Source organism: Globicephala melas, chromosome 8, assembly GCF_963455315.2.
Source record: "Globicephala melas chromosome 8, mGloMel1.2, whole genome shotgun sequence".
In the NCBI taxonomy this organism is placed as follows: domain Eukaryota; kingdom Metazoa; phylum Chordata; class Mammalia; order Artiodactyla; family Delphinidae; genus Globicephala; species Globicephala melas.
Genome location: NC_083321.1, coordinates 107,721,695 through 107,742,907, shown reverse-complemented (window position 1 = coordinate 107,742,907; position 21,213 = coordinate 107,721,695). Strand labels below are relative to the sequence as shown.

The window sequence follows — 21,213 nt, the reverse complement described above, 5'->3', positions numbered from 1 at the left end:
TTGCCCGGGATTTAGAGAGAAACAGACTCGTGCAGGTAGAACCAAGCATGGCCCTGATTCGACGTGGGCGAGATGCCGGCCCTGTGAGCAGAGCTGACCTGGGGGTGGGTTGCTGCACTGCATACGCCCTGGCAAGAGGTGCGGGGGGAGCCCCCGGGGACCGCAGATATAGTGGAAAAGCACACTTTTTTTTGCAGTTTTTTCTCCACGAAACCCACTGACGGAAAAGATTGGAAGAGTCTTAATTCAGTCTCCCTTCGGGGCACAGACCAGCTGCCCCGCTTCTATCTGAACAGCAAGAAGCTACACACAGCACCTCTGCACCACATCCTCTAGGGGCAGAAGTCTGAGCATATACGTACGGGGGGAGATGCCCCTGAGCCTTCGTATTTCTGTGGGATCACGTGCAATGTCTCCTCTTTCATTGCCGGTTTTATTTATTTGAGTCTTGCCCCCTTTTTCTTAGTTCGTCTAGCTAAAGTGTCTATTGTGTTATCTTTGCAAAAACCAGCTCTAGTTTTTTTCATCTTTTCTGCTGTTTTTCTGATCTCCACTTCATCTACTTCTGCTCTGATCAGGTTATTTCTTTCCTTCTGCTAACCTTGAGCTTAGGTCGTTCTTCTTCTAGTTCTTTGAGGTGTAAAGTTAGGTTGTTCATTTGAGATCTTTTTCTCCCTTAATATAGGCATTTATCACTATAAGTTTCCTTCTTTGAACTGATTTTGCTGCATCCCACACATTTTGGTATGTTGTGTTTCCATTTTCTTTTTTTTAATGTTTTCATTTTTATTTTATCTTTAGCTGATTAGTTGTTCAGGAGTCTATTGCTTAATTTCCACATATTTGTGAATTCTTCAGTTTTCCTCCTGTTATGGAATGGGAGAAAATATTTGCAAATCATTCACCTTATAAGGGGTTAATATCCAAAATATATAAGGAACTCATAGCTCAGTAGCAAAAAAAAAGGCTGATTAGAAATGGGTAGAGAGATTAAATAAACAGTTTTTTTCAAAGAAGACACACAAATGGTAAACAAGTTCATGGAAAAATGTTCAGCATCACTTATCATTAGGGAAATGCAAATCAAAACAACAATGGGATATCACCTCACATCTGTCAGAATGGCTATTACCATAAAGACCACAAAAAATGTTGGTGAGGATGTGGGAAAAGGGAATCCTCATACACTATTGGTTAGAAATGTAAGTTGGTGCAGCCACTGTATGGAGGTTCCTCAAAAAATTAAAAATACCATATGACCCAGCAATTCCACCCCTGGGTATATATCCAAAGAAAATGCAAACATTATTTCAAAAAGATACTTGTACCCCAATATTCATAGCAGCACTGCTTACAATTGCCAAGATATGGAAACAACCTAAGTGCCCTTCAATAGATGAATGGATAAAGAAAATGAAGATTACACACACACACACACACACACACACACACAATGGAATATTAGTCAACATGAGAAAAAACGGAAATCTTGCATTTGCGACACCATGGAGGGACCCTGAGGGCATTATACTAAGTGAAATAAGTCAGAAAGGGAACGACAACTACTATATGAGATTATTTACACGTGGACCCCGAAAAAGGCAAACTCATAGAAACAGAGAATAAAGGGAAGGTTGCCAGGCGCCAGGGATGGGATGCTGGTGAAAGGTACAGACTTCCAGTTATAAGATGGATGAGTTCTGGGCACCTCAGGTGAGGCAAGGTGATTATAGTTAATAATTATATACTTGAAATTTGCTAAGAAACTAAACTTTAAATGTTCTCACCACAAAGAAAGAAATGGTAATTATGTGAGGTGATGGAGGTGTGTGGTAATAATTTTGAAACATGTGTATCAAATCAGTACATTGTACACCTTAAACTTACACCATGTTATGTGTCAATTTTACATCAATCAATCTGGAAAATATGTATAAAGGGAGGGGCAACAGCTGTCAGCCTTAGGGCACTGGAGAAATCCCGTTGCAGCTCAGAGAGAGGAACAGGGAACAAAAGCCAACCCTAGGGGAGCGCAGAAATGCTTGCCAGGGTCAAACAAAGGGAGTCAGGACCACCTCAGAGCTAAGAGGTCAGCCCTCTTATGACCAAGGGACCAGCACCTCTCTGTGGCTGAGGAATGGCTTGATCAGATGAATAGAATCCCTTCCACCCCCAGACCCTGTCAGGATAGGATCCATGGCATACGGGTAAGTTGCAAGAGATGGACCCTCTCTGTGGGCGAGGGTAAAGGGAATCCTTAAGGGGGAGGATGTAGCAGGTCACCAGGAAAAAATATCCAAACCAACCCTCTCCCTAAACACCAGGATTGCTAGAGGAATTTAAACTGCTGCTGTGCTCTGAGTGTAACCATAGCAACAAGAACTCCAAATCCAGCCCGGAACATAATTCGATTTGTTCAGACCCTTGCCCAGCAGACAGAAAGGTGAGCCAACTTTCAGGTCTATAAACTATTTACTTCTGTAGCTACCGTGCTACACAAGATGTCTAGCTTTCACCAGAATTCTGCAAGGAAGATGAAACAGCAAGCAAAAATACACTTTTAGGAGTCAAAGTAATCACGAGAACCAGACTCAGATATGGAACAGATGCTAGCACTATCAGACAGGGAATTAGGATAATGATGATTAATATGTTAGAAACTCTAATGACAAGATGGGCAGTGTGCATGATCAGATGGGTAATTTTAGCAAAGATATAGAAACTGCAAGAAATAACCAAGTGAAGATGCTAGAAGCAAAAAATAAATAACAGAAGAAGAATCCCTTTAATAGGATCATCAGAGGAAGGAATCCAGAGATATGAAGAGAGATCAATAGAAATTACTCAAATTGAAGCAAAAAGAGAAAAACTAGTGTGTCTATGTTGAGGGAGGGGCAGGAGGTCCAAATATCAATTTACTGTAGACCAGATACCGAAGAACCAGCTGTTTGCATGATTGGAATCCCATGTGAAAAGAAGTGAATAGGACAGAAGAAACATTTTAAGGAACAGCAACTGAAAGCTCTCCCAAGTTCATGACAGACACCAAATCACACATTCGAGAATCTCAGAGAACACCAAGCGAGATGAACACAAAAGAAACAAACAAGCAAACACAACACTTACCTAGACATGTCATGTCAAACTTCTGAAAATAAGAGACAAGAGAAAATCTTAACAAAAGCCTTGTAGGGTCAGGGAAACAAATTACTTACAGAGGAGCAAATAGGGTAGTTATGAGGACTCCTCAGAAACAACACACACCAGAAGACAGTGCAGTGACATCTTTAAAGGATTAAAAGAAAAAATTACGTCAATCTGTAAATCCAGTAAAAATATCTTTCAAAAATGAAGGATCAATAAAGGCTTTTGCTGACAAAAAAGGGACAGTGAAAATTTATTTCCAGTAGACTTAGAATACAAGAAAAGTGAAAGGCAATTTCTCAGGAACAAATATGGTATCTACACTTAGATCTACAGAAAGAAATAAAGAACACAGGACATGGAATAGATGAAGGTAGGTTAAAATGTATTTTCCTACTTTAATTGTTCTAACAACAATGGACTATCTAAAGCAAAATTATCCACAATGTGCTGTGTTTTTATAGATTATGTAAAAGCTATACGAATGAGAACAATGAGAAAAAGGATGGAGTGAGGACTTGGGAAAAAACCCTGTTGGTCCTTGTCCTACATGTGCAAAGGCATCGTACTACTTGAATAAAGGGCTCCAATTAATTTAAGGTATATACTATAAACCCTAAGGCAATTAGTAAAATATATATATATATGTATACATATGTATATATGCATAATACTTATACCGTATGTGTATATGTATGATACCTGTATGGGTTCATAGGTATAGATGTATATATACATATACACACATATGGTATAAATACCAATCAATACAGAACCTAAAATGATTAACAAATGCTCAAATAACCTAAGGGAAAGCAGAAGAGGGAAAACAGAACAAATAGAAAACAGCAAGATGATGGATTTAATCCAGCTGTATCAATAATCACATTAAGTGTGAATGGTCCACACATACCAGTTAAGAGCCAGAGGTTGATAGATTGGATTAAAAGTAAACAAATGAAGCTAGAGCCAACTCAGTGCTGTCTATCAAAAACCAACTTTAAACATGAAGACATGGAGAGGTTAAAATGGAACAGTTTGAAAAAAGATATATCATACAATTTTAATCAAAAGACAGCTTGAGTAGCTACATTGAAGGCAATGTAGTCTTCAGGAAAATACATGTCATCAGGGACATTACAGGATGATGAGGGGTCAGTTCTCCAGGAAGACAGGAATACTAAGTGTGCACACAGCTAATGACAGAGCTTAAAATATATATGAAGCAAAACTGCTAGAATAGCAAGGAAATATAGGTCTGTCCATAATCACAGATTTTATTCACTTCTCAGTAATTGACAGAACAAGTAAGCAGAGTGTCAGTGAGGGTGTTTCTAGATCTCCTGAACAACACCATCCACCAGCAGGACCAAGCTGACTTTCATAGAATCCTCCATCCAACGACAGCAAAACACATCTTCTCACGCACACGTGGGGCTTTCACCAAGACAGATCACATTTTTTAGCATAAAACAATCCATAACATATTTAAAAGATTAGAATCATAAAAAGTATGTTCTGAGACCATAAGAGAATTAAACTAGAAATCAATAAAAGAAGGATACCTGGAAAATCCCCCAAAAATAAATGTTGGAGAAGGGAGAAATCTTCCTTACAAAAGAATTACAATCAATGACTGTAAAAACACATGAGGGAATGAAAATCGTTATCAGAACATCACAGGAATAATAATTGCTGCACACAAGATCAGCCAGTGAATGTCAGAACCAGTTGGTAAAAGACAATCGAGAAACAGATGTTTGCATAGCATTGAAGTTCTTCTCCCCAAAAGGTGCTTGTTTATAATGGAAAATGTAGTGATTTTACACTACTTTTACACCCTCCAGGCATCTCCACAACTGGGCTTCACGTCATCAGTAAGGGGACAGAATGGTGCTGTTACACAGCATCTCTGCGCAAATCTCCCCCCGACACACAAAATCCATTACCTCAGCTTAACCACGAGAAGAATAAAACAAATCCCAAGTGAGGCATATTCTGCAAGCTTCCTGACCAGCACTCTTCCAAAAGAGTCAGGGTTGCTAAAAGCAAGCCAACATGGAGGAACTGTCAAGTATGGGAGGAAAATACAGAAGATGACAACTCAAGGTGAGGTGAGACCCTGGGTTGTCCTGGAACAGTGGGCACAGTGAAGTCCAGTTAGAGATTTTGTTGGCAGGTTAATTTGCAAGAGTGAGATGTTAACACGGCCGAAAGCTGTGTAAGGAGCATGTGTTACCTCTGCAAAGGCTCTGTAGTCTAAAATACTCTCAAAATAAACTTTAAGAGGTCTTCCCTGGTGGCGCAGTGGTTGAGAGTCCGCCTGCCGATGCAGGGGACACGGGTTCGTGCCCCGGTCCGGGAAGATCCCACATGCCGCGGAGCGGCTGGGCCCGTGAGCCACGGCTGCTGAGCCTGCGCGTCCGGAGCCTATGCTCCGCAATGGGAGAGGCCACAACAGTTAGAGGCCCGCGTACCACAAAATAAAATAAAATAAAATAAAGTTTAAGAAGTCAGAAAAAAAAAGAAAAAGTTAAAACCCAGATGTGACGCATAGGGACCATATAGCAATATGGGCACATAAACCTAAACAGAGAGATGTTTGTATTAAGTGTTAGTGATGAGCTGCCAATTAAGAGACAGTGACAGTCACACCGAACGAAAAAGCAAGACCTAATTATGATCTGTCTAGAGAAAATGCATATTAAATATAAAGACACGGATGAAAAATCTAGAGTGGAAAATTGTATGCCATGCCAACATTAATCCTAAAAAAAAGCAGTGAACGTATTAATATTCAGGACAAAGAATATTAGCAGGGAAAGAGAGGGACATTTCATAAAGATGAACTGGATGGTAAATTCATCAAGAAGACGTGAAGACTGTAAATATGTATGCACCTAATAATAGATTTTCAAAGTACATGAAGCAAAAAGCTGAATAGAAAGTTTACATAGACAACTATGTAATAGTTGTTAGAATTTTCAATATTCATCTCTCAGTAATAGAACAAGGAGACAGAACATCAATAAGTATATAGATGACTTGAACAGCACTGTCAAACAATGTGATCTAATTGAAATTTATAAAATGCTGCACTTAATGGCAAAAAGGCATTCAGTTCAAGTGCGTGGGGAATATTGAATTCAACAAACCTTTTGCCAGGTTCTATATCTAAAAAGAAAGTAAATCATCCTGAGAATATTTGTTGAGCACAAGAGAGTTTAGAAATGAATTATAAAAATATATCTTAAAATATACAAATATATGAAAATTAAACACCATAATTCTAAGTAACCCATGTGTCAAAGAAAGAAAAGCACAAGTGTAGCTAGAAAATATATTGAAAATGAGAACACAGCATATGAAAATCTGCACTATCTAGTTAAAATAATGCTACACAAAACCTTCTGTCTCTACATGCTTATACTTGAAAAAAAGAAAGACCTAAAATTCAATGAATTGAGTTTTGAAGGTGCCAAAAGAAGATCAAAGCACCCAAAGGAAGTAAATGGAAGGAAGAAGGAAAGAGTGGAAATCCTCAGATTTTACAGGCATTAAAGTAATAATGATTTATTATGAACAATTTCATGCCAAAACGTTTGGTGATTTAGGTGAAATAGATGAATTTTTGGAAGGACAAAAATTAGCGGGAATGAATCAAGACAAAATATAGGACAAAAAGCCCTACATCTATTAGAAGTATTAAATTTGTAATAAAAAATTTTTTCCCACAAATAAAACTTCAAACCCAGATAGTTTCACTGAAGAATTTTATCCACATTTCAGTATGAAATAATACAAATACTACTCAAATTCTTTCTTAAAATTGAGCAGGGAAAACACCCAATTTATTCTCTAAATGCAACATTACAATAATATCACAACCAAAAAGTCGTAAAAAAAGAAAACTACAGAAAGATATCCTTCATTAAATAGACAGAAGTACTTCATAAAGTGCTAGCAAATGCTATACAGTAAATACATATTTACACATGTACAAAGAAATGTAAATCGTCGTGCCAAGTTTGGATCTGTCTGAGCAATGCAAGTGTGGTTTTTAACATTCATCCATCAATTAGTATAACTCACCACATTAACCAAGTGAAGGAAAAAACACACTTTTCTTATGGAAGAAACATAAAATAATTTCACAAGTTTCCACATCTATTCTTGATAAAACTCTCAGGTAACTATGAATAGAAGGGATCTTTCTCACAGTGGTAAAGGGTAGAAGAGGCAAGTGAACAAGCAATGGAACTGACAAAAACCTCCATCTGACATTGTACTTAATTGTAAGAGACTATGGTTAGGACGAAGCCAAGAACCCTCTCACCTCTTCTATTTAACCTTGTACCCAAAGTCCTAGCCTGTCCATTGAGGCAAGAAAGAGAAATACAAGATACACAGGTTGGAAATCAAGAAGAGAATCGTCTGTACTCTGGGGATACCTTATCGCTAGACTAGAGACGGCCCCCCGCGCTCCTGGCCGGGCCCCCCATCCCAACCTTTTGTGCCAATAGGAAGAGCACAGGCCGGAGGCCTTCAGAGATTTCTCGGGACCACCCAGGTGGAGGCGTAGGGGTGAGGGAGAGCCCAGGTCCCCGCTCGAAATTACAGGTGTGGCCACCTGTCCATCCCACAGTCTCCATGCCGTGGCCTAGGGATCCTGGCGAGAAGGCGGGGACCACACCGCCCGCTGCTCGGGGATCCGCACATGGCGGGCCTGCAGAGGGGCCTGGGCCAGGAAGCAGCCCGTGATACCCCTCTTTTCACACACACACACGCAGGCACAGTGCCTACAGGGGCACACCTGTGTACACATGGACACACACACATACACATGCACAACTTCACAGAGCCAGGCTGTAAAATAAAACGGTCTGTTCTGACCACGTATACGGTTTACACTGAAAATATCAAAAGCTTTTTCAGCGCATTTGGCACCTGCTGAGGGCTAGTTCAAGGCTACGGGATGCTGTGATCCCGCCCACAGGGAGCCCTCACCGCACGTGCCCGCTGGGTGGACGGTGCAGCCGGCAGGTCCCACACTGTACACACGTTTGCTGAACTCACACGCACACTCAGCTCCAATCTGTTGACGTTCTAGAACAGGCCTCACTCTCCCCCAGAGCAGAGGCCTCCCCCCATCTCCTCCCTTCACCCGAGGCCACCCTCCGGGAGCTCCCGGCCGGCTGGGTGCAGGCCTGGGGTGCCCCGCGAACGCCGCTGTCTCTCCCACCCCCTCCTGGCCCCAGGTTCCTGCTCCTGCGGGGCTGTGTCGCTGCGGATGCCCGTGCGGCCCTCACGGAACCTGCCGCTGTGTCCAGCGCAGCTGCCAGCGGTGCCTTCGGAGACAGAGGCCGAGGCTGAGGAGGACTGTCCAGCAGGGGTGGGACGGTTTGCTGGGACCCCCAGGCCATTCCTGACACAGATCCTTCTTCATCTCTCCCCTCTCTCTCGGCCTCCCCAGGGTCTGAAAACCCAGTCTCAGCCCTCGGTTACTGCCGAGGGTCCATTTCCAAAAGAGTCAGCTCTGAGCCACGAGTGTACAAGCCCCGTCTTCCTGCGGGGACAGCCCAGCGACAGCACACGCAGCCAGCTTCCTTGCTCCAGGCCCACCCGCGGATTTTTGGAACAAAGCACACAGCACGCTTATGAAACGCCCTCTCCCCTCTGCTCCGGCTCTCGGCTACCCTGACTGGAAGGGGACTCCAGGCCCATTCACACCTGCTGTGAGCTCAACACGCCTGCAGAGGGGCAGGTTGGGGGCTCTTGGGGGTTCAGGGGAGAGGCAGGGTGCAGACCCAATCCCCTGGGCGTCTCCAAAGTGGGGTTTCTGTGAATGAAACATAGTTGAGTGACGCTCAGAGAAAGGCCCCCCAGACCCTCCATCTAACAACAGACACGTCTGTGCTCAGAGCTGCCAGGGCCTCACAGGCAGGGGTGAGGGGCTCTGGGGGCTCGGAGGAATCTGTGCTCCGTGTCCACGGCTGCAGAGTAATTCAACCTGGCTAACGAGCACCAGGCGCTTGCCTCCATGGACCTTCCACCGGAATGATGGTAGCGTCAGGATGACACGCAAAGACGGGCGACAAGTCGCTGCCTGAAGCACGCTGGATGCCTCCACACACCACCTCGCAGGGAAGCCTCACCACGGTCCCAAGCGTATACAAAGTAATCTCTGTTTTACAAAAAGAATGAAGGCTCAGAGCCTTCCAGTAATGGGCCTGAGGTCACAGCACGTCGGGTATAAAGGCAGATTTCTCTAAACCCGGGGATCAGGCATGTGGTTACTCGTTACAGAAAAATGATAACTTATATAAACATTCATTTCCTTGTGTTGGTTCTCCTATTTTCTCCCCCTCACTCCTCGTTTCAGGCAGGGAATATGACGCTTTCCAGCTTCCCTTTCCTTGACTCAGAGGCAGCCGTCCGAGGAGAGATGTGTGTTCACTGGCGTCGGGACCAAACATTTGCTTCCCTAGAAATACAACAATTACAGTGAAGCATTAGGATGCACGAGCTGGGGGAGCACGTGGTCACCTTCCGCGCTGGTGCAAGAACGAGGCTACAGTTACATTCACGTCCTCTAAGAGGATGTGGGGATGTCAGGTGAAGCGCTGCTACTGTGGGCACAGAGGACGTTTTCTATTCCGCCTCCATCTCCTACAACCCCGGGAAGTGACCCACACCCCGCATTTAGGGCGATGTAACCGTGGGTCACCCTGAAATGCTGAGGTCCCTCTAGTTCTGGTTCTCCAGGAGCCGCGGGGCTGAGCTGGGGAGGACCCCCTGCCTCGGAAGGGCCTGGACCACCAGATCCCAGCGTGGCCAGCGGCTCTTGGGGGCTGCAGCCCTGCGGGTGCCTGTGTGACCTTCAACTCAAGTCTCCACTGAGCAAGGTCGCTGAGGGCAGCACAGGGAGGTTCTCAAACTAGATGAAATGAGACCATAGAAATCATGTGTGTGGTCTCTGCCCCAAGCCTGGTACAGGGCCCCAAGCCTCTTGGGATTTCCTGGGTGACAGGAGTGTCTTTTGTTCTAATGAAGGGACTCTGGGTGGCTCCTGGTCACCAGAAAGACCGCGCCATTTTCAGAAGCGTGGAATTTTCAGCTCCCCCCATCCTCCAGATCAGAGAGAGAGGGGCTGGGAACGGACTTAACAGTGGGTCACCCCTATGTGAGGATGCCCCATAAACACCCGGGTCGGGGCTGCTCGGTTGGGGAAAGAAAGCCCACGCCTGGTGCAGAGCTGGGAGAAGGGGGTCGTCCTGGGGGGGTGAAGCAGAAACTCGGGAGGGAGAGTGAGCCGCTGACTCAGGTGATGTGGGGCTCAGCGTAGAATCGCATCCTTGCTGTCACTCTCTTCCCTCTGGGGCTTCAGTGACAGAGCAGAGGGTAGATGCCGGGTCCCCAGGCCCTGGAACCCACCCCTGCCCCCCAGCGAGAGGCGCTTCTCCCCCTCACTGAGACATGGGGATGCCTGGACCCGGAGCCCCTGAACTCGGAGTGGAGGCTTCTTCTCAAGAGGATGCCCCCCCAGAACGTTCCTGACATGCAGGTGGTCCCCGTGGACCTGGACCATCTGACCTTCAACACACGAGGTGCACAGTCACAGGTCCATCTGCAGACCAGGAAGCCAGAGATAGGAGGGCCAGCCCGGCTGGGGCCACAGTTTCTGACCCCCGACTCGAGACTGGGGCTTCCTCTACCCCTGATCCCTGGGCTGCTTGTCGGGAGCCTGGAGCGATGAAGACACTGGGCGCCTCGCCCCACCTTGCTGGCTCCCACCCTGGGCCTCCTTCCTGGACAGACAGCCTCGCAGGCCCGATGCTGGCTGCTCCCAGGGGCGGATACTGCGTGTCAGGCAGCGAAGCTTCCAGCAGCCGGAGCTCCGTCCGTCGTCCCTACACCCAGACGCCGGCTCCCTGGAGGTACCAGGCTTCCTTACTTCCCCGAGGGCAGTGAGGAAAGGCAGGTGAACAGTAACCCCAGACCAAGTCACAGCCCAGCGACCTCTCCCCAACTCTGTTCTCCCAGTCTCAAGGGCCGTTTGCACTAAGGACGTTAAGAGTAACCTCTCAGCCAAGCACACTTCAGCTGCCCCACGACAAAAAGTGCCGTCAGGCACATTGGATCTCATTAGCAAAAGTCAAATGCACCGAAAGCATTAACGTTATGACATGAGGCCCAATTATCATGTCACAGCCTTTGGGGGAAGTTGTCAAGCATTGATTTATTCATTAGCTCGGGGAGGATTTCAGTGGCTCCCTCACGATGCATTGTTATACGAGATTTGTTATACGAATTCAGGTTTTCATTGTCTGCAGTGCAGCAGCTGGAGTGCTGGCGAGGCTGGGTCCACCTCCTCCCTGGACTCTGTGTCGGGACCAGCCAGGCTGTGGCTGAGCTGTGGGTGATGGGGTGAGGAAGGCTGGCACCTGCTCGGCTGCTGTGTGCCCACAGGTGTCATGGGTTCTTGGGGGGACTCTTAGAAGGCCCAGCGCGCCCCCCGGGCTCACGGCTTTCACTGCCAGCCCTGAGGAGTGGGGTTCCACAGGGCTCAGGACATCTCAGGAGCGCACAGCCGGCTCTGCGCAAGCAGCTGGCGCCGGCCATAGCTTCAGGCCGGTCTCTGCCCGGACAGAATGGTCATCCCAGGAGAGTGTGTTGGGCAAGTGAATAGAAATCTTCCTGACAAGCCCTTCACTGCAGGGAGATGCTTCGCTGCCCCAGCTGTGCCCAGGTGGGGGTCTGGGTCTCTGAGGGTGGGCGCAGGGCCCTGGCCCCCTTCAGAGAGAGGCTGTGCCTGGAGCCCCTGCCCCTCCCTCACTGGACCCCATTGCCCATCCGGTAGATGCCCATGAAACTGAGGTGAGGGGGGCCAGGTGTGAGGGGCGCCAGCCCCCCATTCAGAGGAGAAAACCAGTGAAGAGACAGAAAGGCGTTGGTTGTTACAGAAGCCAGAACCCAGGGGTCCTAGAACCCAAGGCCCTCTGCACCACACCCAAGACCAGAGCCTGGGTGACCAGCCGGGCCTGGGTGACCAGCCGGGCCTGGGTCACACCTGGCCTGGAACCAAAGGGCCCCTTGAGGACTCGGGGAGAATGGGGAGAACCAGCTGTACGGCCCAAGGATTTTCCACCCACTCCTTGCTGGTCAGTGACGACACACATCAAACTTCCCTGCCCTACGAGTCCATCAAACACAGCAAAGCCCATTTTACAGCAGACACTGAGCAGGGTGTGACCTCCTGCGGAAGGTGGCACTCGTGATGAAGAGTCACCATAAGTCAGGTCTGGCAGGAGTCCTAGAGCAACTGGCACAGGGAAGGTTTTGTGTGGACGTGCTTGGGATGTAAATCTCTCTGACAATCGTGAGCTGTGCTTGTTTCCTAAATCTCTGTCTGTTGGGAGACAAGGAAGCTCTAGCCTTGTCGTCTTGCAGGGGACAACTGGCCTCGGGGTGAGGTGAGCTCCAAAGGCCGCTGTTTAAAGGGCCGGCCACGGTTCTGTCCCTGCAGCCTCGGATCGGGGCCTCACAGCCACTCTGGGGCCACTGCTCCCCTGCTTCCCGGCACCGTTGGTCTGAGCAGGTGCAGCACGTGGTCGGGGGCGGGGGCTTCCTGGTCTTCACCGCACAGCCCCAGGCTTGATCCTTGGATCCTGATAGAGACACAGCTAATCCAAAATACGGTGACATTGGGAAAGGGCGAGGGAGGGGGCATCCCTGTCCAGGTTCGCAAATCAGCTCCTTGCTGCCCTCTCGGGCCTGCGGTTACTGTCCAGACCCAGCCTCACCTGCCTCCAGGGAGCTTCTCCCTGATTCCAAGCTCTCTGAGCCTTTGGTGGGTCCGGGGAACCCTTGACGCCTTCCCTCTGCACCATGAGTCTCACCCATTTGCTCGCTCACCTTTTCTGCCTGCCGATTCAGGAGCCCTGGTCTTGCTTCCCAGGATTTTGTCACCTAGAGAAGAAGAGAACCAAAAGAATGGCAAATAAACGTCACAGTTCATGGTAGGAAGTCGGGGGCGGGGGGGGGGGGGGCGCGTGTGTGGCGGAGGGCGGGGAGGTGTTAGCCTTTGTTTTTTTTCTCTCCCTCACAAATAATGTTGTCTTTACACAATGGCTTCTATCCATTTTGGGGGTTACTAACCTAACACTTAGTATGCGAGGTAGATCCTTTCTCCAGAAAACCAAAACCGAAAACCAAAACATATTCACAAGAAGAATATTTTCCATACAATATAAGCCTCCTTAATTAACCCATTCCCGGGGGTGGGGCAGGGAGAAGAGACCCCCTGCATGGGAGAACTCCCAGCTCGCCCTCCCTCCGCCACACCCTCAACCCATCACCTCCGCCGTCGCTGTAGGGGCCGCTCTCTCAGATCTGCTCACCCTCCTGCCCAATCGCTTAAGCTTCGAGCGGAAATTGCCAAGGGCACAAATCCCCCTCAAACGGCTAAAACTAAAATATCAAAGATGGTTGGGAGCTTAGACTGCTGAGCTGGGGCCGTGCCTGGAAACAGCCTGGGTGGGAGGGACCGGCTCTTCCTGCAGCACCATTTCCGATGTTCCGACGCTAAAGTGAACCTCGCTCCCTCCACCCCCAGCCCCTCCCTCTCTAGTATTTCATCAATGCACTATTATTTACCTTCCCTTTCCATTCAGAGCACGTTCTGATTCTTTCCACCCAGCACCTGAAGTTAGGGTTTCTGCATCTGGGGCGTTTGGTGCACAGCGTTTCAAGGGAAGTGGGGTCGCAGCCCGCTTGGTTCTGCTGAGTGACCCAGAGCCGTCCTCAGCGACGGCATGTCCTGGAGCAGAATGATAACCTGCAACCAGGCAGAGGTCGCCCACCTTCAGGGACACACGCTGCTTAAACGTGGGGGAAGTGAAGCAGATTCAGGGTTTGCAAACTCTTAAGAGCATTTCCATGGTTCTCATAATCCAAAAAGAACTCGTCTTAGAGTCGAAACGTCTCTGCTCTGCCACTTCCTGTGTCTTTGAGCCAATCATTTATTTAGTCATGGCGCTTGAATCCGTTTCCTTCTGTCTAAAAGGGGCTTATGTGGTCTTCGTCAGGCTCCGCTGAGATGACACAAAGTGGAAGCAATTTCAATCCCTGTAACAGTCTATTTGCACAGTAGTATTACTGCCATAGAACGGTAATAGCCCCACTATGATGATCCCCAAACATGGGGCCCTTGTCCTCTGTTGCTTCTCGGGGCTCGGGATGCAGGTGGGAAGGAGCCGGGAAGAGCCCCCATTAGATCACAGTCTGGGAGCATCGGTGAGAGCTGGGAGATACGGGGGTAAAGAGTTAAATATGCTAATTTCCCCCAGTGACATGTGCTACAAACAAACAGCACAGAAATGGGACAGCCAGCGCCTGGGCTGGGTGACCTGAGTCCCAGCTGCTGTCTGGTGTTGTGACAGCTGAGCTGAGATCCAACAGTCAGAGGCCCCAGCCACAAGACGTGAAGGAATCATGTTCCAGAAAGAGAGCTGCATGTGTGTAGGATGGCCCACGGCTGGTGTGACAGGAACGTAGAGGGGGCCGGGGCCGGGGGACAGGGGTCGACCAAGGCCCAATTCCAGGGGCCTCAAGGACCACAAGAGGATTTTGAGTCTATGACATTGAAACGCAACATGAAGCTTTCTACGGGAGAGTGAAGGAGTCTGAGAACGTGTTAAAAATTCCCACAAATTTAGGAAAAGATTGTTCCTTAATCGTGGTTACAAGTAGCCCCCAGAACCAGTTGTAAACACGTTCAATCTATCAACACAGGTTAGGCTTTGAGAGACATACCCTCTCTGGGACAACCACTCAACTCGCCTGAGTGCTACAGCGTGAAAGCAGCGGCAGACAGCACATAACAAGCGGGCTGACTCCGTCCTTACAGCACGTCAGTTACCATCTCAGGGACAGGTGGCGTGGGGCCTGAGGGCAGTACTCTTTCAAAATTGAACTTTAGGTTGTTTTCCTCCTGGAAAAACTGGCTCTGTTATAAAGTTGCACCATGATCTTTACTCCTGTGTTTTGTTGGTAGATGGCGAACAAAAAAAAAAACCAACTGGAAACCACAGACTTAATGTAACAATGGCTATTACAGAAAAGTTTTGAAATATCAAAATCAATAAATTTATATGTTTACCAGTATTTCAAAAAAATAGGAATCAAAACACCACATATTCAATAGTTTCTTAATCGGTGAGCTGAGGTCTCCAAATTCTAACTCTAGGACACCCCATCTCAAAGATGCTGTGCCCTGTCTAAGCGGCCGTCACCACTTCTCTCTTTCTATAAAATACCAAATTTATTTAGATTATTTTTGTTCTAGACTATAGTTCAATTGTCAGTCCATCAAATGGGGAAGACAGAAGAGACAAGATTTAAATAACCATATGTGTAAAATTTCATTTTTAGCCCAGCGAAACACATTTTTAACTTCTGAACTACAGAATGCATTTATGTTGTTTGAAGCCATTATGTTTGTGGTAATTTGTTAGAGCAGACGTTGAAATGAATACAACTACATAAGGCAATTTCAGAAAGCTTTCTTTTAAGGGCAGAATAAACAAAGATTCAAATTTGTAACTAAATAAAGATGTATTCTTCAGAAAACGTTCAAAAAGCATTCTGGAATAGACGTCTCAGTGGAGGTGAAGTCTTATCCTCTTTTTCATAAATGGGCTCAAATCGGAATTAGATTATTTAGTTACCAAATAAATTGAAATATGAAATTTCAAATTCAGAAAATATCCAATAGATAACTACACATTCCCAGGTGGCCTTAAAGAGTAAACAAGTTAGAAAAACAACTCCAGTCTCCCTCAGTAAAACAACCAAAGGGGGCTTCCCTGGTGGCGCAGTGGTTGGGAGTCCGCCTGCCAATGCAGGGGACACGGGTTCGTGCCCTGGTCCGGGAAGGTCCCACATGCCGCGGAGCGGCTGGGCCCGTGAGCCATGGCCGCTGAGCCTGCGCGTCCGGAGCCTGTGCTCCGCAGTGGGAGAGGCCACAACAGTGAGAGGCCCACGTATCACAAAAAAAGAAAAACCAAAGGGCTTGTGTTCCCCGAGATTCAGGAGCTGATGGAAAAGGACACAGACAGGTGTTACATTATAAGCAGAAAAAAATCGTCTCACTTTGTCTAACAGACAGACGATCCAGAATGTGTCCATTGACGCTGCCCCAGGGAGATATCTGCAGCCTGCAATCCCTTTACTTCCTCTAAATGGCAAACAGGACTGTCTGTGATCACAGGCAGACATTAATACAGCGCCAGCGGCACGCACCTTTAACCCCATGACTGCAGAACATCCAACCCTTCAGATTAAAGTTGTGTGGAAAGCAAAAGGAAATGTGAATTGACTTGTAAAAAATTTAAAAATGCAAAAAGGGAAAAATATTGTTCTGCCAAATGGTTAAAAAAAAAAAAGATAAAAGAAAAATTTGAAGTGTGAACTGTAAAAAGCTTGAGAAAGGAACATCACCAAGCCCCGAGCTCTCGTTCCCCCCAAACCAATATTAAAAAAAAATCCCTAGGAATTCACTGAACTGGCCTTGTAGGAGTTCTGGGTAATGATCAACAGAAAGCAAGCAAGTACCCGATCAAGGAAAAGACAGGTGAAACGGCAGGAAGGCCCGAGGGGTTCTCGCTGCCACGCACCCCTTGCTTTGGAGCACGGTCTTGCTTTGGGGGAGCAGACAAACCAGGTTGCCGTTCCCTCTCTAACCGGAGGGAGCAGAACAGAACTGATCTGCAAAGTTTTGACCTGACTGGAGGCATCCTGAGACAGGAAAGCTGCAGGGGGACCTCAGACCAGCAGACGCCACACCGGGAACAGGAGAGCACGTGTGGAGACATTCACAGACCACCTAAGGTTTTGCAGAGAAGTTAGAGCCACGGGAATGAGAGAAACAGGAAAGCCACATGCAGTCCTGGGCAGGACACGTGCCCGGAGAAGACCTGAGGAAACCTGAAGCTTCCACCTTGGGCTGGTCCCCAGCCTCAGAGTACCTCTAGCTCATCAGCGGACTGACTGCCCCCAGCACAGAGCCACGGAGAGGAGGCTGCTTTTCCAGATGCGCAGTTTTCAACAAAAGATCACAAGGTATCATAATAGATCCCAAGTACTCTAGAATAAATTAAGTCAATGAGGCAGAAGACTTGTACACTGAAAACTATACCATATAGTTGAAAGAAATGAAAGAAGACATAAAGGGGGAAAAAACATGCTGTTTTCGTGAATTGGAAGATGTTAAGATGCCAATACTATCCAAAGTGATCTATAGATTTCTATACAATCCCTCTCAAAATCCCAATATCATTTTTTTTTTTGCTGAAATAGAAAAACCCATTCTAAAATTCTTATGGACTGTCACGTACCCCAAAGAGCCAATATAATCTTTTTTAAAAAGTTAGAGAACTTGCTCTTCCTGATTTCACATTTACTACAAAGCTACAGTAACCAAACCCAAAAGACAGACATATAGACCAACTGAATAGCGTAGAGAGGCTAGAAATAATGCCTCACATATACGGCCAAATGATTTTCGAGAAGGGTGCCAAGACCATTTAATGGGAATAGAACAGATTTTCCAACAAATAGTGCTGGGGAAACTGTATATCCACACACAGAAGAATGAAGTTGGACCCTCACCGTGCAAAAATTAACCAGTTGCAAAAATTAACTCAAAATGGATCAAAGACCTAAACATAAGAGCTAAGACTATAAAACACTTAGAAGAAAACAGGGGAAACATGTCATGGCATTGGATTGGGCAGTGATCTGTCAGATATGACACCAAAAGCACTGGCAGCAGAAGAAAAATAGACAACTTGGACTTTATCAAAGTTAAAAACTTTTGTGCATCAAAGGACAAGGAAGTGAAAACCCAGCCTACAGAAGGGAGAAAATAATTGTAAATCACCTGTCTGATAAGTGATTAATGTCCAGAATATATAAACAAGTCAACAAGAACAACCACAAAAACAAAACACCAACAAGAAAATCCGAAAGTAAGCAGAGGCCCACTCTGGAGAACAGGGACCGGAGGCAGCGGTGTGGCCTCCAGGCTCGGCCGCCTTCCCAGGGGACCTGAGTCCCCGACTCCGGGGCCCCCTCTTCCCGCCTGCTCAGGCCGCTCACAGCCCTAAATCCGACCTGCGAGGAGGACCCACACCTGAGGGACCTGCAGGGGTGGGCAGCAAGGGCCTCCGTTTACATCCCAGGCACACACAGACCTGCATGCACACGTGTGTGTTCACACCTGTGCATGTGTGACGTGAACACTCACAGTACACACCTGCACGCGTGCACACACACACCTTGGTGCTTCCACAGGCTGCTGAGCTCCCCTGGCTTTGCCCCTGGGCCATCCAACCCTGTTGTATCCGAGTCTCATCAGCCCGGCCTCATGGGAGAGGTGAGAGCTTATCTCGCCGCCTGTCACAGTCCAGAGGAGCTTCCTGGTGGGCATCCACCCCTTACGCCCCCTACCCAGGTCTCCCAGCTCCGAAGGCTGCTCGTGACCCATCTGAAGCCCTGGAGGGGTAAGAGCCTTGCCCGCCTCTGCTTTAACTGTACCGTTCAAGGACCTCCCTAGACCCCTCAGAAGACAGATCACTTTATAAATTCTTAAAAGTACATGTGGAAATATCAGAGTGGTCATTACAACATTATCCAGTCAGTTAAGAGTGCTTGGGGAAGAAATAACACAAAATAAATCTCCATTGTAAGGGCATCTTTCATTTCCAGCAAGTGATTAGCTGTCACTGAATCATCAATTTTATTTTGTTGTGTGGCTAAGATTAATTTTTCTAATTAACGGCCACGCATGGAGCTAAGCAAACTAGCCTCCTTCTGTAGAAACGGGGCTTTCGGTCCTGCTCTGTGTGATAATCCCATATGGGCTGGACGAGCAGCCCCCAGGAGGGACGAGTCTCAGGGTGCGGGCAGGGATGTGGGGATCCCGACCTCAACCCCAGCCCGGCAGGAACGCTTCAGCCCACCAGGACCGCCGAGGCCTCGCAGGGCGAGTCCAGCCCAAGTCCCCCTCCTGCCTGGAGCAGCTCTGACCCTCAGAGGACGGGGTGCAGAGGGGGTCCTGGCGGCCCGCCGTCCCGCTGCTGCCGGCTCAGGTCCCCGGGGGACGCAGGGCCACGGTGACGGGTCCCTGGACTCTGGGCCGGGAGGGAGGCTGGGGCTGTGGGAGACCAGGCAGGGCTGGGAGGAGGCGGGGAATCCTCCCTGAGGCCTGATCCTGAGACCCCTTCTCACCCTGTGGGCTGTGCCCAGGGGTCCAGGCACAGCCGGGAGGGGGCGGTGCACAGAGACGGTGTGGGCTCCGGCAGGGGCAGCCAGGGACAGAGGGGGAATTAGGAACCAGCATTTACTAAGAGCCACGGTGCTGGGAAGGTGTTGAGACCACCAGACGAAGGGAGCTGAGAGGGAAGCTCCCCGACCAGCACAGAAGATGGAATGGAAGCAGAAATGGCTTGGCTGTTTGCAGGACCACCTGTGGCTGAGTCGTCGCAGAAGTGCGCAGTGCTCCCTCCTCTCAGACAGGTGTGGCCACAGCACAGGCCGCTGTGGAGCCCCCCGGGGGCGATGCTGTCCTGTCGGAGGGGCTGCAGCGGAGGCCCCAAGTGCCGCAGGGGCTTCCGCAGGGGCTGCCTGGGGAGTCGGAGCCGTGGGGAGGGGTCGACAGTAGGGGCGTGGGCACCTCCCTAGACACAGCTGCCCATCAGCCAGCGGTCACCGCAGACCTCACAGGGGGACAGGCGGCCCATCAAGACCCCATCCAAGGGCTCTCACAGCCAGGACTGCTCCCAGGGACCAGCCCCCCGATGGGAAGCGTTAAAAGGAAAAATACACAGACACACACTGCTGTGTTTTCTTGGCTATCATTAAACGGCTCTGGGCAAATCCCAGGACTTACAAAATAAACACATTTTTCCTCTCAACGGCTTTGGGTGAAAATCCAGTCCATCGAGGCGGCCCTGTAAGTGCTGCTGGGACCCCTGTCTGGGCAGTCCCCCCCGCCCCCGGCTGTCCCAAGGCCTCCACGGCAGGGCCGGGCCTGCGGGGGGAGGGGAGGCCTGGTCCTGGTTCTGAGCCGAGAGCCAAGCGGGGCCTCCCTGCCTCTCTGCCAGGCCGGCGCACACCCGGGCCCGGGGCCCCAGTCCCTCCTCCCAGACCCCTCACTTCTGTACCGGGGGCCCTGGATCAAGGAACCGGGAACTGGAACACACAGACTGTCGTCCCCCTGAACTGGTGGGCATCCTGTGATCCTCCTGGGCGTGTCTGCTTCCTTGAAAGGACCTCGTCACCCGTCACCTGACCGGGCTCTTCCCTTTTCACTCTCTTCCCACAAAGCTTGACTTGGTTGGACTCAACTGTCTGAATGCACGTTGCAGCACAGGCCTTGCAGCAGACTCTTGTCCTGAGCAAACGTCCGGTTGGCGCCTCTGTTGACCCCCCGATGCTGTGACCCGTGAGAGCCCCACCCAGCGAGGAGCTAGAAGGGCAGGAGGGGCTTGGAGCACCTAGGCCTGGAACACAGTTCCCGGGGCCGCAGGGTCCAGAAGGAGGCGGGTCCATCCCCACCAGCCTCTCGGGATGAAAGGACCATCCTGGCTGTGAAGGCAGCCCTGGTCATCCAGAGGACTTCTTGTTTGGGGACCAGAACACCTGTGTTCATCTCACAGAGGGAAGACGTCTCCGGGGAGGCCTGATCGCCTGCTACAGACGCTCACCTTGGATCCTCGCCTTGGAGGGATATTCTTCTCCACCCGGTCCCAGGCCCCAGAGCCTCCACATTTCAAAAGCCTTAGGAGTTTCCTTCTTAAACCTCCTTGAATCTGAGAGCAAAAAAAGAAATTCCAGGGGGCTTCCCTGGTGGCGCAGTGGTTGAGAGTCCACAATGCAGGGAACATGGGTTCGTGCCCTGGTCCGGGAAGATTCCACATGCCGCGGAGCGGCTGGGCCCGTGAGCCATGGCCGCTGAGCCTGCGCATCCGGAGCCTGTGCTCCACAACGGGAGAGGCCGCAACAGTG

General features: G+C 48.9%; 1 long non-coding RNA gene across 2 annotated transcripts; it reads right to left on the bottom strand.

The window, feature by feature from the left end:
• Window positions 1-7,013: 7,013 nt before the first annotated feature.
• On the bottom strand, window positions 7,014-21,211 carry LOC132597729 (uncharacterized). Of its 2 annotated transcripts, none has more exons than XR_009565030.1 (3): window positions 20,913-21,211; window positions 13,060-13,113; window positions 7,014-9,628 (listed from the first exon to the last, which is right to left on the bottom strand). It is a non-coding gene; the product is annotated as an uncharacterized lncRNA (long non-coding RNA). The 2 variants fall into 2 exon arrangements; XR_009565029.1 differs by lacking the exon at window positions 20,913-21,211 and adding an exon at window positions 13,801-15,103.
• Between the last annotated feature and the right edge of the window lie 2 nt (window positions 21,212-21,213).